This window comes from Mycetomoellerius zeteki, unplaced genomic scaffold (assembly GCF_001594055.1).
Source record: "Mycetomoellerius zeteki isolate Tzet28-1 unplaced genomic scaffold, Tzet1.0 scaffold197, whole genome shotgun sequence".
In the NCBI taxonomy this organism is placed as follows: Eukaryota; Metazoa; Arthropoda; class Insecta; order Hymenoptera; family Formicidae; genus Mycetomoellerius; species Mycetomoellerius zeteki.
Window position 1 is genome coordinate 38,135 of NW_017256926.1, and position 18,531 is coordinate 56,665.

General features: G+C 32.8%; 1 protein-coding gene across 1 annotated transcript in view; it reads right to left on the minus strand.

The window, feature by feature from the left end:
* The window catches only part of LOC108722081 (C-type lectin 5), a 31,587-nt gene extending 17,863 nt beyond the window's left edge, over positions 1 to 13,724 (minus strand). Inside the window, exon 1 of the mRNA XM_018446995.1 lies at positions 13,486 to 13,724. The gene's annotated coding sequence lies outside the window, so the exon portion shown is untranslated. The remainder of the gene's footprint in view (positions 1 to 13,485) is intronic.
* Positions 13,725 to 18,531: the final 4,807 nt, after the last annotated feature.

Here is an 18,531-nt window from a genome sequence, read left to right on the forward strand (position 1 = left end):
TTCTTTAACAAGCTAATTGATTGCATTTATCTTTTTGTATACCTTTACAAGCATACTCAGCCACAAAACTATTAAATACTCATCAATGTGTACTTTTATCATGAGATCTATGTAATGTATCAAGTGAAGGGATTAATGATGTCTTAATAAAACATTATTAGACCTCTTTTCTCCAGATGTCAATTCAATTTTCCAAGTCAGCATTGACATAATCAATAATTGTCAAATGATCTCGACAAATAATTTCTTTTTTGTTGATGTTACAAAATCTCTTGATCACTTTCGTCATCTAGCGATCTTACATCAACGGTTCGTGTTCTCGGCTCCCGATACTCTACTATACTAAGCCAATGTGTGTATGCATATAGGATATCATAATTTTCCTGTGAGAGACATAATTGAGAGAGAGAGAGAGAGAGAGAGAGAGAGAGAGAGAGAGAGAGAATATATATTCTTGACGTTGCGAACAGATGCTATAGATTTGGTCGCTATCCAGTCTGGTTGTGCAAAATCCATTGCGAAAGAGCTTTTCTATGTACGAGCACCTCATTAATGTGTCCTCGCTCACCTACGCAATTTTCCTCTCTAAAACGTGTCTCCTTTCAAAAGCAACCGTTTTTCCTTTTTATCTTACTCTGCACAATGCAGCTTTGACGCAACTAATGTTTTCTAATCAAAGAGTAGGTATATTTACAAAGAGTATATTTACATTTTACTTTATCGCGTAGTTTCATTTAGAACGAAAAGTTTAAAAATTAAAGACTGAAAATTAATTGATTGATTTAAAAAAGTAATATATGCATACGAGCAATAAAAAGTTGAAAAATTTACGTTAAATTTAACACATTTCACGTATCCCAAATGGTTCATTTAAAATAATGTAGATATTAATTTTAACGCACAAGAGAGAGAGAGAGATGAATATATTAGAAAATAATTAAATATTTAAAAAAGCACAAAAATGAACTGACACCGTTTGTAAACAAACCGTAGAAGCATATTTTTTCAGTAAAATTAACATTTGTGAGATATGTCCAATTAATACATATTCATTTATTTTAAAATTTATGTTTTAAAACACACTATATTTATGTTATTTGTTCATTTACTATAAATTATTTCGATACTAAGAAATATTAAATATTGATTAACTTAAACTATTTAAATAACGTAAACACATTATGTTAAATTAATACTCGAATAAATGTAAAAATTCAATACGAAATTTTAATAAGGATTTGAATGGACCGTTTCCAACACAAATACGAAATATTTTTTACTGTGTAAATTTCCTGATTTCATCTACATTTTATAACCTATACTTCTGCTTATTGTTTCTTTAAATATATTTATTTGTTTATATGATATATAAATTATGTATCAACATGAAAAATTAAAATCTCAAGCTGAATCAAAACTCGTGCTATAAAGTATATGGAAATTTATAGTGAAGTGTTAGTTCCTCGTGTGTGCACGTGTGAATCATAATACGCGGCATACATAATTTACGCGCGATGATCGTGTTAAATAACTTACGGATGACGCAGGGCACGTCTAAAAAAAAGAAAAAAGATCGATCGACTTTAGCCGGGGTCCAGTGACCTCGTGACCACGTAAGCTGCAGCATTTTTTACGTGTCGATCGGTTCGCTCGTTAAGAAAATTATAGTGTTGCTTTTCCACAGCTAGGAACAGTTTCTGATCGAATTTATGTCTTCCTAAAAGTTACACGTAACACAATCTAGAATAGGAATTATAGTTCCCTGGCTTTTTATAGATCCAATCATTAGCTGTAGCAGCTTCTAACTCTCTAGACTCTTCTCACATTCATTATCGTCTTTCATTACATCCAAATGCGGAAGCACACCGACTTTTTACAATGTATCCGTATTATATAAAACAACGGCAACTAATTAATGTAATTCTAAGGTAAACCGCTAATTCGTCGTGGCACGTCATTATATTGTTCCTCGCAAATCGCGAGACGATATTTCATCAGTTTTTTGAAAATAGATGGGGATGTTACGTAATGACAATTATATTACCATTGCTTTTATGTAGGCAGGGCGGAATCAAATTTAATGCTCACTGAAAATTACTCAATACCGTTTTGTTATGTCATTTTAGGAAGGTATAACTTTGTAGAACAAAATTACATCTTTCGTCAGGCCCCTTTTCGTTTTTTATCGAGAAGTAGGCAAAGAGAAGTATAGTTTATTCAAAGTTTCAAATGAAGTTTATGTCAAATTACAAAGCTACATAGAAAAAACATTACGGTTGTCACAATCAGAAATAATGATAATTTTCGCCATCAGTACATTTGGTTGTGATAATCGTAAGATGGACATATCTTAACTGTAAGATGAACATATCTTAATCGTTAAGATATACCAATTTAACGATTATTACAATCGTACTATAGTTCTTATAACCAAAAAATGTATTGACGAGCGACTTTTGGTCGTGGCAACTGTAACCGTTTTTTCCGTGTGTCAGTCTGATTTTTGTTTCAAGGATTAGACAGAGTCAAAAAGTGTGTTTTCTGTGGCCAAACTAGTGTATATACTTTTGGAACTTAAAATAAGATAAGTGTATATGTTTAATATTTGAAAGTGAAAGGAAAAGTTCTAGTACAGTTTAATGTAGAAATAAAAAATAGATCTAAAATAAATCGACGAGTGCAGAAAAAGAGGATGTCATCAAATTTTTCAATACTAACAAAAACTGTTTAATTTTAATTTCAGTAAAAAACTAACAAAATTATTTTTGGAAATTTAAATATGACACTAATATATAGTCACTAATATTTTCGAAACATTCCTAATTCCTGAAATGCTTATCTATTAAACAAACTTACATTTCAAATTTAAACTCGTATTCTCTTTCTCTCTCTCTCTCTCTCTCTCTCTCTCTCTCCCTGCACTCAACGTTGATAAAAAAAATAAATTTTATAATACGCCGTTACAGATATATTATTTTTCGTAGATTATGTTTAACAGTAATTATTTCTATTTATGATAAACAATTTATAAGATAATTTGCACGCTTCGAAAACACTGAAGAATTAAGCATTGCTTATTAAAGCCATTTAAAAATTTCATCAAGAAAACTTCTACATTTTGTCGGCACGTATAACAGCATTCTATTCCTTTTTAATCTTGAAAGGGACAAGTCCTAGATTTGTGTCCTTTCTGCACTTATTGCTCATTTTCAATGTCTACTTTAGGCCTTTAGAAGCCTAAGACAAGTGCCCTATTTGCACTGGAAATGTAACCATTTCAAGATCAATGAAAAGGAAAAATTAATTTCGAAAAATTGGATTCGTTCTCATTTTACACTCACCAATTCAAATGTAGAATACTATAATTTTAAAAGACATAAAAATGTAATAAAATTACTAAAATGTATTAATAAATCGTAAATGTAATAAATATCCAACACGATCATAAATGGATACAAATGTAATTGAAAGACAATATCGGTGCGCGCCGTTCAAGAACAACTGATGGGCTTACAGACGATGATTGAACGGTCGCGATGACTTTAGAAATGAGTCTGAATCGTCCATGGCCAGTGAAACTTGATGTGATTTTGCAACGCGTCCTTTTTTTATCTAATTTTTATCGAACAGCTGACTTTCCTCGTATCACGATTGCCAGTCTCTGTGAGGGGAGCTGCGACTTTCTAAACCGTTCGTGACACTCGCATCACGAAGTAGTGGATGAGCATCGCCATCGAGAATATACGTTAGACCTCTTTCGGATTTCTGCAATGTGTCGCAGATTACAATCGAACCAGGCATTTCCAACATAATACAATAATAATCTTGATGCAAATGTTAACGATCACGGAAAAAATAGAATGGGTGATTCAGCAAAGCTATAACTTGCTACGCGAATTCAATTATAACTAAAAAGATTTGATAATTTAACAAAGCAATTATGTCTATAAATAATCATTAGTATGCTAATTTAGCTAATTCTTCATTACAATAAAAATTGCTAATGTAACAAGTTTTCTTCATTATAGTAGTAAAAGCATGTGCCACTTTAGCTAGCATGTTTTGTTAAAAATTTTGTATATGTATTGGATTGATCTTCGTAGAAAGTTATCTTTGCTGCATTAATAAATTTATCGTGCTATTACAACAAATATGATCATCTATAATCACTCTAATATTATTCAACTATACAACTTTATTAATTTAACATAGAAAAGTGGCTGTATATTACGGCTATAGACTTACTGAATCAGTGAAGTTTTTAATTGTTTTAACAAATCTTCTTTTTCCGTACCTTTTTCACCCCGCTCAAATTTATAGGTTCTTATAATAAGTCCAGATTCTGAATCTAATGGAAATTTTTTCCAGCGAATGCAAATGAGCGATGTTTTATAGCCCATCAGAATTGAACGGAAGAATTTCGGAATTCCGGAATTACGAACCGGCTACTCCTTCACATGATGTATATTAATGATAAATTTAACACGCATGGAAATGAACTTTAATGTAATTAAGGCATTATATAATCAATTACGTACGAATAAATAATACAGTGTAAAGTTTTGTACATTATACTTGTGATATAACTTCGGGAGGATCTTCGATAATGTTATGTCACGAATACATTATGAGGAGCCATTAAATTTGCATGCGACATTGCACACTACATCAATAAAAATGCAAAAGTTATCAATATTACAAGAGCAGAATTACATTTTTTTATTTTAAAGAAATTGAACTAAGAGATATATTGGCGATGAAAGTACGATGGACTTTTGATGAATAAGATTCCAGGAGCAAAAGTCACGGCTTTGTTCTCAGCAGCTAATCGATATGGTACATTAATCGAGAGGAAAGTTGTTCCAGAATCGACTCATTAATTCGGTTATTCTTATTCGGAGATTGGCAAGATATGGGTATCGCCTGAGGACTGCGCGAAGAAAAGTTCTGCTTCGTCAAAGGTACGATCTTGAAGTTCGAAATAAATTTTTAGAAATTTGATATATACTGGAAGATTAGTTACTTATTTTAAGTGTTTTGTTATTCAATGTTTTTAATACTCAAAATAAGTAATTAATCATTATCTTTCAGTATTAAATTAGATTTTTGTAAGGATGAGCATATTTTTATTTATCGCAAAGGAAAATACCACGAATTTTTGCGCCTAATTGAATAATTATCATTTCATTTTTTTAAAACTACTAATTATTCATCGACTTTTTTGTAGTTTTTCTATCTCTGAATCGTTGCAACATTTAATTTAATATTGATATTATCTTTTTAACATTTTTACATAAAAAGTGCATAAGAATTTTACTGAAATACCGGTCTTAAATTATTTAAGAAATTCATAGGTAAAAAATTCCGATCTCTTCTATACGATCTACAATAAATACATTCCGTAGCTTATATGCACTTGCTCGTATGTACAAACTTAATTAAAAGTTTCTAATTATCTGATCTTATCTGTTATAAATAATAACTGCTCTTTGCATCATGAATGTTAATTATATACTATAGTCCTCAGGTATCATAATATCTTATACACATAAACATTATATGTTTTACACTTGCAGTACGAAGACTAATTCACGACATCGACAATATACTGAGGCTGTATGTCTCGCGGCATAACCACAAGTAATATCACAAATATCGACCGACATGATTTATATAATCATAAATCTATTATTACGAATAATGATACAGTGATAGCATTAGATTATTATATTTATTTTTTCCTGCAGAATTTATATAACTGATAATTCCACTTTTTATAAATTGTTTATATATCGATTTCATCAATTCTCTTTACTTTTTTAGCTTGGTCGATTTGAAAGACTCAATTAAAGAAATCGTGAGTTTCTCTCCAAAGATAAATTTAATTTAATTTAATTTAATTTTGTTATAAATTATACGTTTATCTGTAAACTCTTTTCTTTTCGCAACATCATCATTTCTACTTTATTGCATTTTTTTTATCATGTAATGTTTACAGCTAATTTACAGCAAAGAGTTTCGTATGACAAGAAAAAATACAATAGAGATGTACTTTTTAGCACACTGTTTTCTTTTCTTTATTTTTTTAAGTAATCGTCAAGAAGAGACAATGTATATTCGACGTGTTTGGCTAATACTTGCGGTTTGTGGTGACCTGTGAAGGCATATCGCATTGTACCTTCAAATGACAAAGATTAATACATTCGCGGTTGAAAGCAGATGTTCTCTAGCTATTTACCTTGCCACTTTCGCAAAGGAATCGATATCTTAACGGACCGTACCTATATAATTCAAGCGTACGCAGTACTACAGCAATTTGTTTCGCACATACTAGTTATAATACGTTGTAACAAGCTGCCACGTAATAATTTATCCGATATATGCTACTTGCGCGACAGTCGTTAAAGTAATCATAATGATCATTGAGTTATGGAGAAACGTTTGTATCCTAAACAGCGTACAATATTTGTGATATGACTCCTTCGCTTAGAAAATATAATTGCAAAAGACAAAAATTTCCCACTTTCTTCTTACAATCAAGGAAGCTAATATTTGAATATTGAATCTCATTAGAATATAATTAAATATTAAAATAAGTAGAAATAGAATGTAAATTAATGGTAAGAGTTTAAAGTTTGAATTGTTAATAATTAAAGAAATGTGTAAAAAGTATAAAAAAATATTTGCAAAAAAATCCGTTTGTTAGTTTTCTTCTCTTTTATACGAACATTTTAAACATGCAATGGATATTTGTATGTGAAACGTGGTGAAAATAAAAACTGATTCTCGGTTTTTATTTTTCGGCGAAGCATTACACTTTCTGCTTGGGAAAGAATAAAAACATTACTGAAAATGTCACTGAAAAAAGGTCAAAACAAATTTTGTCTGAACAAATTTTGTTTAGCGTATTGATGCAATATTAATCGTAAGTACCAATATTAATGGTAAATATCACTAACTGTAACAATATTAATAATAATAGTTTACCAACTGTTTGGTAAAAAAAAAGACATTAGAAAAATATAATATTTTATAAAGTAAAATTAACGTTTAGCAAATTTTAGTTCTATTAACTAAACATTTGATTGAAATTATCTCATTAAAACTTTAGTAACTATACCTAGGCTTGATTATTATTACTTTTTTTCAGTGATGGAGTCGGCTCATAGTTGATTCTTATTTTAAAAATATCTGAAATAATATCAATACTAATATGCTCTGTAATCAGTTTAAATCTTAAGATTAATTGTACTTAAGACAGTATTAAATATAAGAATCGACTATGAATACCAGAGTATCGAATTTCCATTTCAATTCTAGGACCCTCAAGAAATCCGTGTGCTAATTTGTTGAAATGTCCATCGCGCAATCTCTTCTACTTGGGCGAGTAGTCGTAGAAAATTCAAAACTCGACCGTGCACCTGTCCGACCTGGCGTCGAGCTTTCCCGGTATTCATCGCCGTCGCCATTCACGCGAACAGAAACGAGAATGAGAATGAGAACTGTAGGTGTAGGATAACGACATCACGGAGGTGCGAGAGTGTACGTAAACGAGTGTACACGAGCGTATGTGTGCACGCGGACCACATCGTCGTCGTCGTGACCGTTAGCTGGCCGGCTTTACGTCCCAGCCGGATTCTCTTCCAGGAGTCTCATACAGTTTGTCCGAGGTGGACTTTTGTTAACGGCAAACGCCGTCGTGTACGTCGACGTACTGTGGGCCGCGTCTGGATTCTGGGGAATCCGATCGTAAAAACGAGACGGGCGCGAATCGAGTCCGCGGTAGGAAAGAGTTGCAGGGCTTTGATCGCACCACGCCAAGTCAAGTTTGTCAATCATTACGATGACTTATTCCTAAATCTAATTAAATAAGTAAAATCCTATTCGGCCAAAGCGAATCTTAGTGCTATATTTTTGTATGAATTTATATGTATGTCTGATTCTGCAAACTGCTCGCCGAAATCTTTTTGTTGAAATACAATCATGAGAATCAGATATGTGTATAAATTCACACAGAAATGTTTAAGCACTGAGATTCGCTTTGACCGAATATATTATAGGAATTCTCTTATTTAATCAGATTTATTCTCATTGTGTCTCCAAATTCTTATCATATTGTTTATTCTTAAATATTTCTAAACCAGTTTATAACTTAGAAGTCTATGCATTAATTTCCTTACGCAATATACTTGAGATAACTCCCATGTAAAACACAAGTCATCGTAACATCAAAATTATGTTAAAATAGTTGCAAATTTGATTATTAAAAGTTACTTTTCAATTACGAGTCATTTTGACGTCATTTTAATATTATTGCGACTATTGTTCTGTTTGAATCAATATATTATCCTTACATAAAATTAAATTTGTCGGTAGTTTCTGTAAAAATTCGCTCATTAGTACATTAGACATTGGAATCCTAATTAAAAAGGAATTTCCCGTAATATTATTAAAATAAAGGACAAAATTGAATTTTCAAAAAATATTATAAATAAATCAAAAAAAGAACTATCTGAAATAATGAACTATCTTTTACAATAAAATAATGGTCATCGTATCGATTGACGAGATTCAGCCAATGAGTCTATTGGTGGGATAATCGCGATTTTGTTCCACTTCGCTAATAACTCTCATCGCCGAGAGAGAGAACTCACTCGATACTCAAATAAGAAATGCGCTCGTGATTCATATCGAGGATCTAAAAAGCGAAGATAGCAATCTCGAGTTTCGGCCTTTAATTAGCGTCTCAGTTGAGTGAACTTCGCTTAGCTTCTTCGTAATGACAGATGTCACGCAAAATTACTTCCATTAAAATCACGCTCATATCTGTATTTGACACAGTTCTTTATTTTGCTTATTTTTTACTCTCATTGAACTGTTACCGTTAGCCTTACAATGTACTGTATTTTACTTTCGTGCATGGAAAGAATGATTCTGCCAACATATTTAAAAAGTTTAACTAAATACACAGATTTAAAAATAATTTTGATGAACTATCAAAATAATTATATAAAAATTTTAAGCACGATGAGCAATGTTGCAAAAACATTGACATTGTAGTAACTAATTTGAGCATCGTATATAATTATTTGAATGGTCTTACGTTATTATTTTGATGATTCAATAAAATTATTTTCAAATTTGTATTTAACTAATTTCTAAATATTTCAACAAAACCGTCTTTTTGCGTGTTAAACAATTTTATATAAATATATACATGTATACAATATATATATTCAATATATATATGAAAGTATCGTATGGTTGTGAAGAACAGAGTACCGTTCTTTAGCATGTGCCATATGTGGAACGCTATGCGTATTGGTATCAAAACTCTTGACTTTCTATATTTACACTCTCGTATACCTTGATAATCTACTTGTGCTTTTAAATTATTTTAAAGCCGGCAGTACAATTCAGCAAGTTTCACAAAACTTTATTTAAACATCTTTCTCTATTATTTAAACATCAAACAGCAGGTACAAATATTTAATGTGAAATTAATTAAAGAACTTATTGTTAGAATAAAATGAATAACGTTATCAATTTTTTAAGAGCGTTTTGGTTAAAAAAATATTTCGGCAAAAAATCAAAAGTTATACGTTATATAAGAAAGTCTTCGTAGGCTTATGAGCCTTCGACGATAAGTTCACTCTCGTGTTAACTACCGGCGACAATAACGATAATAATGACTTCACAATAACAACATTAATTTTCTTCCTTCTGTTTTGCTTCGCACAATGAACTCCCATTGACGTGTCAACTTTAACTCGTTACCCACATAAAATGTCGAAATCCTATGATAGCATGAAGTGTACAATCGTGTACGCTTTCCACGCGTCTCTCTTTGTGCAAGATCGTTTCAGTTATCTCAGTTAGACATCTTAAAAGCGAAAAGTTTATCTTACAAAGAAACATGACGATTTCGCGAAGAAAGGGACAATTTCCATTGACTATAGAATTTGACGATAACAAAATATTTCTTATCAATAAACAGAACATAAAACATATTAAAACATAAACAATGATAAAATATTAAATTTTAATAAATATTTGTTTGAATAGTTCTAAATAAATACTGTAAGTATTTACTAGTACTATTCAAAGAAATATATATTAAGATTTAGTAATTTTGTTTTCAGTGCATATATTAACATGTTAAAAATTAAGAAAACCTTCTCTAAATCTATCGTTTAGGAAATCACGGAGTATAAGTGAAAGGAGAATTCAAAGGTGATGTGAATCATTAGGAAAGTACTCAAAAAAGAATTTGCTTCGCATAAATAACGTGTTTGGTATTGCGAGTGTGTAACAAAGTATATTAATAATATAAAAATATTTAAAAACATGCAGACGCATATTCGCGCGATCATTTATGTAATCGTACTTTACTTCGATATACCTCAGTTAAAAATGCTAAAATGTCAGGAAACTTTCTCGGTACGAAATGAAGCATATTTCGAAATAATCATTTATGAGCTTCAAATTCTCCTAGTGAGAGGTAATGTACGTAAAGTACTTTTTTTCATAGTTAATGTGAGAAACATAAATAATAGACGTAAATATTCCAACATCAGTTTCACGTGTTTCGAATAAAATAAGATCGATTCAAGGAATTAAATTACTCAAGCTAGTTCATAAAATAAAATCAATTAATGACCGAGATCAGTAAATAATCAATTAATTTGAAACTCATACGTGGTAGAAATAATTATCCATAGTTATTTAATTACGACATGTAACAAAATTTGCTCAAAAAACATCATTAACTCTATGATGTAATTATTAATATTTTACTGATAATTAAAATAGGTTGTTTGGCATTTTTTGAAAATGGCTTTTTCATTCATTTTTCATCTCTTAAATATAGAATTTTATTTTTATTATAGAATTATAAGTGTAGAAGCGTGTTTTACTAGCAAAATTTTCTTAATATTTTCTTAAATATTATTTCTCTTTATTAACATTATTTTTGTCAAATATAAAGTTTGATTTTAAATTAATCTGCATTACTAATATTATCTATATTTATTTAAGTGCCTCCTAATTCTTGTTACATCCGAAAGTATTCCGTCTTCACTTGTAAAAGATAAGCATCGTTCTACTCGAGTGATTCTCGTTCTTCTCACCATTCAAGATTAGAAGGAAACTTGTAGAACAGGACGAAAGCAATCAAAATAGGGACACGTAACTATAGACATGATGGGCTGTCTAGCAGTTTTGAAGATGCTTGCAAAATGCGGTCATATCGAGATGATGAAAAAGATCGTTCAGGGTCAACGATGTGCGGCTATATTTCGATCCAATTTCACTTGTTTCGATCAATTAGTTTCCACAAGTTCGGCGAATTGTTCTTATTAATTGTTTGCCATCCATAAACCGATCGTACTTTTGTATAAAAATGTATCTAAACATTTTTTTATAAAAAAAGATGACAAAATTTGTCGGCAAAGATCTGTCGTTAAGATTTACCGTTAAAATTTAAGTCAGAAATTTTCAAATGCCAGAAAAATTTTGCAGTAAATTGATATTGTGTAACAAATCCACCGAATCTTATATGTAAGCTTACTAGTTTTTTGCGAGATTATAAACATCGTAAAAATTGTTCTCGGATGTGAAATCGAGCGGATTCGTTAACTACAACTCTCAGGATATGGCACTTTGCACCTATAAACTTTCACGAGCGACCCTTTATTTATCTCGCTGATAAATCGTGCGACGTCGCACGAGATGTAGGATAACGCGAAAATATATCTATCTCATATCTTAATAAATTATTATTTATTTATGTCTCTAACACGGATAATAAATTATAATATCGGTGAAATGGAGAAATTAAGAAAGTGTCACGAGTAATTAAGAAGAAAATGCAAAGCAAAGAATAGACACATCGCCAAATAATTTACATCCTAAAACTACATTTAAAAATTTGTCATTAAATTAAACTGAACAATAACTGACTAATGACAGACTTGTCTAATTCACATTCTTTATACGAATATCGTTTCTAATTACGTACTTTCTTCATTAACTTCATCATATGTTGGTATAAAAATAATAATATTGTGTCCACCTTTCTAGCCATTATTAATGTAATTATAAGATACATCAGAGACGTTTTCACTACCTAAAAATTAATAAGGAATGGTATGTAACTTTCGATCTTGAGAAAATAGCACTGCACTTTTCGAATCTTTCAGTTTAAAACTTAAACATATAAGTAATATTGGATATTAAAAAATTGCAACATATATTGCTTTTCTCAAAATTTTGCTGACGAGAACATTAACATGAAATTCTTTAAAAAATTTGTCATTAATAAGATTAACATCAAGTGTAGAAGTCTGCATTAAATGCTTAGAATTATATGTAATTAAACAATTATATGCATTTAATTTTTTTATAAAAGGAAGGTGCAAAGGAACTAAGAATTAAATTTATTTTAATTCTTTTGAAAACAATACGACTTTCAAAATTAGAATAAAACACCTAATATTATCTATAAATTACGAATTAAATAACATACGTTAGAGTTAAAGTAACTTTCATCGCATTAAGTAACAAAAGCTCGTAAATTACTGGCGTAACACCTATTTTTCTCTCGACGTATTCTCGCGTCCAAAATGGAGAATGTTCAAACAAAGACAGGAATTTCTCGAGCTCGTGTTAAAGATTATGTCATATCTTCGGCTAGTTAACACTGTTAATTCGAATCAAAGACTCAGATTTTCCCATCTCTGATAGAATATCACAGATTCTGAGGTCTTAATTCCACGAATGTATATACGCGCGCATTGATAAAATCAGGACTTAAAACCGGTATAACAGTGGAGAGTTCAATGCTCGATGTCGCACAGAAAGATGCACTTTACGTCTTACATTTCCATCATCGTCAATTTAAAGATTGGGATACATATAATGTCGATCATCAATTTATGAATATTCATAGAAAATTTTTTAAATTTTACATAGAAAAATAATACAAAAATTCAATGCAAAAATTTCTTTCGGTTAAAAATAAAACGTTGAAAACATAAAAGAAGTAAACAGAATTAAAGAACAATTTTACTGAAGTATTTAAAAATTTAGTTAAATACAAATCTAAAAATAATTTTGTTGAACCATCAGAATAATTATTAGGACACTCAAACTGACTGCCAGAATGTTAAAACTTTTTACAATATTGTCGTCAACCTTTCAACGTTCTATATAATTATTTTGATAGTTCAACAAATTTATTATATTCAGATTTGTATCTTAGTTTTGCTAAAGTATCTAAATTTTTTTATACTTCAGCAAAACTGTTTTTTTCATGTACTTTATAAATTATGAACTTCAATTCCATTCTCGCATTGAAATTCTCAAATAAAAATTTTTTTATTTTTAACAGACGAAGAATATCCAATCGTTTCTTTGCTGAAGTTAGTATGCTGAAGTCGAAACGTGAACTCGTATAGTCCTTGAATAAATAAATGTCGTACTTACTGAAGAAGCAGCGGTCCTCGAAGATACGATGAGGTTTCAAAGCTGACAGTCTTCCTCTTCCTGCTTTGTCGCCTCTTCCGCTGGCTTAGGACTTACCTAGGGACGAGGTGCGAGAAGAGCTCTCGAGTGCCAGACGACGATGACGACGACAACGACAAGAGAAAGAATCCCTGGCAGTGATGCTGGCCGACGAATTGCAAATACGAGGAAGGAATGACTGACGGTTTCACGATGAGCCGGTATATAGTCGGCCCACATTCCCTAGTGGTACGAGTAACCTAAATTCCTCCCACCAGAACGAGACATCATCCTCATCAAGTAGACGTTAAGTCCTCCTCAGGTGGGATATACAGCCCCACCTGTGCGTGCCCCGTTGACGTACACGGTGTACACGGTTAGACTCATACACACCGGTTCGTAAGGCGATGGTATTATCGTCCCCTTCGTCATGCCCCCGCTCCAGGTCGAGACCGACCGACCGACTGATGCTCGTCGTTTCGAAAACCCCTCTTCTTCGTTCCGGTTGTACGATCCTCGAGAGCGCAATTTCGTAGCGAGGGAAGAAAAAACCTCGTTGAACGACAATCGCCCTGGTTCGCGTTGTAAATGTCAGTTATGCAACAGTACGTTTTGTCGATACCGTCGTTGTTGGCAATCGGCCAAATATTTATTATACAGTAATTGACGTTCTTCTTCTTCTTCTTCTTTCTGCTCCCCGGATGGTTTTTCGATCCACAGCTGCAGGTCACAGTATTATATAAATTTTTCATCAGACCAAAAGGCCCAGTGGAATTGTTTTTTTGGGGAGAAGGGAAGCATCGCTCCTTATTGTGTTACAAGAATAATATATCTTTAACTTCCGTTAGTAATTATCGTTAAAAAAATGTGCTGAATGAATTATTAACATGATATACGTTTAAACAAGATCAGTAGTCTCGTCTATTAGAATAAGTTTCCTTCAACTTTCGTCTACACAAGTGACGATATTTCGAAATCAAACACCACGTGACATTTGGACATCCGGCAAAATTTGACCGAGTATCTGTTATGCAATCATTTGAAATTGAGATCATCGGAAAGTTGAAGGAAACGTGATATAAAACGCGAAGAAGCGCAGCGGGTTTATATTCCGGGCAATTGGAAAAGAACGAGTTCCCCAGAGCAACTTAATTGAATGGAAGACCTTCTAAAAACATCCCGAAGGAACTCTGATTCTCCCTTCCCTCCCTTCCCTCCCTCTTCCACTCTCCTTGAAAGCTTCTAGGGACAAATTCTGTAACTACTCGATTAATTCTATCTCGCTAATTCTATCTATGTATTTTATAACGCTTTTAACTCTTACATCTCATTATACTATATTAACGTGAACACGAAGCCTCGACACTTTACATTTCTGTAAGACATATTGGGCTTATACACACACAAGAACACACTCATTAACTCTTACATGGTACACGTTTTATATGTTTATAGCTTGTATTAATTTAAAATTTTTAACTTTTTATGTACACCTAATCCATCTTATGAATCTTTTTATATATTGTTGGGCATTTTTGAGGGGAATATATAGAAAGCATAATATAAACAGACTTCTCTGATATAAATCTTCGATTTTCTCCCTCTCTCTTTCTCTGATAAATCTTCGACTCCTGTTTTACGCATTTGGCAGTCGCCGCCTTTCGATTTATCACGAGGATTTCTACATGGTTGTCTCAAGGAATGACTGTTATCTTGCCGTCGAATAATTCGAAAGGCCGTGCCTCGTGACACCAAAACTACTTACACAGTTGGGACTATAAAGCGGTGTAGTGACTGCGCAAGTATTCAGCAGTCAATGACAATTCCCTGAGAATTACTTCAATCGCGCGTTCTATCGATCGATGCTCAAGCGACTACAACATCCTCATGTTTCTTCAAGACCTCTTCGCGATGATGGGGTGGCGTCAGCTTTTAAGTCACACTTATCGTATCTCTGAAAAATAAAAATTGAAGTCGAATGTAAGGGGAAAGTGACAGAAACGTAAATGAAGCTATGAAACTTCTAGGAGATGAAAATTGAGACAATGAAACTCTTTTACATTTCGTTGTCTCAATTTTTGTCTACTAGAAGTTTCGTTTATACTTATTCTGCCACTCTTTACTTATATTTGACTTGTGACTAATCTACCGCATTATGCTCTTTGCTTTCTGTTTTTTTACTTTCTGTAATAATTCTCGCTTTTTTCTCTTATTTTTGCAATCGTTTTGATAATTGTTTTTTATCTCTTAATTCGAAGTTCGTCAACTTTTATCTCAGACGATGGAAAATGAAGGAACAGTCTTTCTACTTAAGAGAATATGCAATTGTACTACAGATACATTTACATACACATACGCATTTGAACAAATGTAAGGTAAACATCTCAGTGTCCGGACATGTACCTTACACAAAATTTATTATTATTAATCTCAAATGCTTTTTTTATTACAGTATTATAATTTAATTGCATTTAAAGATTACAATTAAATTACAATATTACATTTAAAAAAACGTATTTGAGATTAATATTAACTTAAATAAATAAAGTGTTATGTAAATGCGGACATAGATACATGTCTAGTCACTGGGATCGGACAATACCTATGTCCGGACAGTTACACAAAACTTTATGGTAATTATACACATTAACGGACACCGCGCCGATGGCCTTGATCTTGATGTATGTTGTTAAAGTCATGGCTGAGTGACTTCCAACAGGTTTTAAATAGCGGTCGTCCTTCGTTAAAAAGTTATTAACAAAAAAAGTTCAACTATATAACACGAGAATTCCCTAATTTAAAATGTGTTTGATAGTCGTGTACTGTAGGGGACGCCGTGCCGACGACCGCGACCTTGACATATGTTGTCAAGGTTATGACCCTGAAAGACTTCCAACAAGTTTAGGTGGCTTTCACCCTCAACTCTTACCTCTCCCCCCCCCCCTGCAAAGGGGCGCCCAACTTCCGTAATTGTACTGTTTGCTGGGGGGGAAGGGGGTGAGATGAGAGTCGAGGGTGAGAATCGTGAGCCCCTTTGCAAGGGGAGGAGGAGTGAGAGTCGAAGGTGAAAGTCGCAGTGCAGTAAACGTGACGTCATCACAGTACACTGCGACAACTGTTCCACAATTACTGCATTACTGTCAGCATAGCTGTAACAGCGTATATCGGAACAAATTTTAAGTGCTATCAACATGGCGATGCACGCAGTAAATAAACAGGTTAAGTTACAAATTTGCATAATTGCAATAGAAATATTGAACGAAAGCAGTGATACCTCATCTGAGGAAGATGAGTGTTATTAGAATTAATCAATTCAATATATGTAATGTTATATTCAGGATCTAATATTTTTACTTTTTCAGTAGTACCAGGGTATTTATCATGGAACATGTCAGAATGAATTCCGATCGTAATTTTCCCGTTTTCTCTAGAAAATACGATAGAAATATTGAAGAATAATTGAATAATTTTGATCGGTATCAATTCCGAATAATTCCATAATACGTACCCTGATGTGGATATGCTTGATATCGTTGGCGTTGATAATGCCATGTTCGACGCCATATTTCTACTGTACTGTCTCACCTCGAAAGGTGCAGTAGTCGCAGTGGCAATATGGCTACCATTTATGACGTCATTGATATTACTAGATGCTGTCGCAATGCGCTGCGCACTAACAATGGAATGATTTTTCAGTACTGCCAGCACTGGCAGTCTATATCGGAACACACCCAGTGTAAGATTTTACGGAATATAAGGGTGAAATCACACGGTGCGGAAAAAGACTGCGGAATAGAGAATGCGTCATTGAAGCAACCAATCAGAGCTATTCCGAATAGCGCTGAATAGCGTTGATTGATTGCTTCAATGGCTGCATTCAGCGGACTCAACAGTTGAGTGAGCGTTCGCTGCTATTGACGTATTCTTCTAGATCTAAAATTATGATTGGATGATCTAAAAGAATACACCAATAACAGCGAGCGCTCACTCAACTGTTGAGTCCGCTGAATGAGCCCAATGACGCATTCTCTATTCCGCAGTCTTTTTCCGCACCGTGTGATTTCACCCTAAGGCGCTGGTTATAATATATGGGTGCGTTCAGCAGAACGTTTGTTTTGCAACTGTTGTAAGTTTCCTTCGCGCTAATTGGATCATACTTTTAGATCTAGAAGAATGGTCCTATCTCAGCAGATAATCATAAAACAGTTGCAAAACTGTTGAGTCTGCTGAACGCAGCCTATGTCACCCTGAACAACCCTGAAGAGTCGATCACACTCAAACAGGATGACAGCAGACGCACGCGCACGTGGCGTACGCTAGAGTCCCTAGAAGTAAAGAGTTTGGACATTCGGGATTCCGCGTGATTGGTGCACGTGACTTGTTGTTCTCACAATGGCAGCACCAATACAGAACCTTGTTCACTCAACGCGAACGGGAGGAAAATTAGAATCGAAATACATCGTACTCGGAATTTATAGTGGTATCACAGAAATAATGGTGTATGTGTATTTTCTAAAAAATTGAGAAATATATCTTTGGCGAAGGTTCAATGTATACATACATACGATGCATGTTTGTAATATATACTAGCTGTGTTCTAAAATTCACTACCGCTATTAAAAATCTATAGTATACATACGTGAACTATAAGACTTATTTATTTTTAATTGAAGTTTTTGCATCTCGGCTCATGTTTTCTCTTTTTCTCTTCGCATTGTATGAAAAAGGTGGAAAGTTGAACCGTGTCATTATTGCTTTTATTACTTAAAAAAAGGTTAGGAAACTTTCAGAGCGTTGCAAATAATTATAGACAGACATATTAAAAATATTACTTATTTAATTTTTATATTGATTTATAAGAATATTATATTATATTGTTATATATTACTTATCACAAATTGATGTGTATTGCTAAAAAAAACCATGTTACATGATGCAGCAGCCAACAGAAAAACACACGCACGCACGCACACATTATAGCTGCGGTCGCTTTGTCGCTTATGCTGGATTCACACTGCATACGATTTT